Here is a 1,646-nt window from a genome sequence, read left to right on the forward strand (position 1 = left end):
AAAGGCTTCTTATTCTTATCCTTCCAAGATGAATTCCTCAAGAACCACTGTACATTGAAACTTTGTTCAAACAAACCACTACCTTTATCTTTATATCTAACTTCCCAATATATTTTGAATTTCTCTCTCTCCCTCACTCTCTCTCACTTTCAATCCATCCATCTATCTATCTTTATTTCTTTCTTTATTTTAATATCTTCATCGACTTCCTTCTCTTTCTTGTTTATACAGTGTCTTAACTCTGTACTCTGCGTATATCTGCTTTCATTCTGTAGTGTTTGGCTGTCTCTATGTGTCTATATGCACCTTCCCTATCTCATCTGCTCTCACAAAGCTTTCCATTTCTGCACATGCATTAGATCTCTTTTCCAGTTGCTGATATTTAACTTTATATTTGTTTTTACATTTATTTTTATATTTTGCTTTGCAAGCACTAGTATTTACTTCAGTACAATGCAAATCTAGTACAAAATGATTTTGCACATAGTAATTCACACCACACCTGCACCCCACACATGCATACTGTATATGGTTGGACATGTGGGTTGGGGGAAAGTGCAAATTTCATATTTCAATTTGGTCACATCTACGTTGTTTGAACAAGCTGTACAGTCCACGGCATGGCAGTATTACAGATGATATGGGCCGAGGGAATGTGTAGTTACTGGAATCTTAAGTACTTATCTGTGAACAACAGTGATAGCTGCACCAGGCACACTAAGTTAGGTTGCTCTGATTTCCTCGGGTAAGATTCCTCTCCGTACTGATACCCCAGTTTATACTTTTATATTACTATTATATTTCTTTTTATAAAGACATGATTCCCTTTAAGAGGCACATGTGAATTGCATTAGATGAATACATTCCCGTATCCAGGCCATTCAAAGCCAGCTCTCAGTATCTCCCTGATTACTTAGCAAATCTGTCAAACCTTGATATTGTGATCTATATAAATAAATGCGATCTAAATAGTCAAATAAAGCATTACCACAAGAAAAGAAAATCTAATCTCTTTATTATCTCAGTTTAATCTAATTTCTTTATTATGATAATATTTCCTGAGATTTAGGGTAGGGTTGTGACTGACAGATAAGAACTGTAACACAACGTGCGGCCGCCATGGAAGTAAGCAAACAAACTGGATCAACAGAAATTATGTTTGATTCTACACAAAAAAGTGCCTCAGCTGGGATTAACCTACAACTTTTTCAGTATACTCATACCATTTTTGCTATATTGTGTTAGTCATGAGTGGATTCACATCTAGTGGTAGTTTGCATTGGAATGCATATGTCCTCACCTATCTCCCTCCTGGCATGAATTTAAATTTTTAGTTAGTGTATTTGAATCACATCACAGACTCAAGCTTTACAACAGTTGGCTTACTTCATGTCCAGGGACCGGGACAACTGTTACCCTAGGATATCAGAGCAACCCTCTTACTGTTTTAGGTTAACATGCGGTGAATATATTCATTCATTTAAAAACAACAATAGATACAAAATAAGACTCCACTTCATCAAAGGAGCAACAAAAGTGGATGTCCATCCCAGAAGAACAGCATTTCCATTGCTTATGTAATGCTTGCATTTCAGAAAACAATCCCTGATGTTTCATGAACTCTCTTCAGGATTCAGCATTTTCTG

This window comes from Sprattus sprattus (genome assembly GCF_963457725.1).
Source record: "Sprattus sprattus genome assembly, chromosome: 2".
NCBI lineage: Eukaryota > Metazoa > Chordata > Actinopteri > Clupeiformes > Clupeidae > Sprattus > Sprattus sprattus.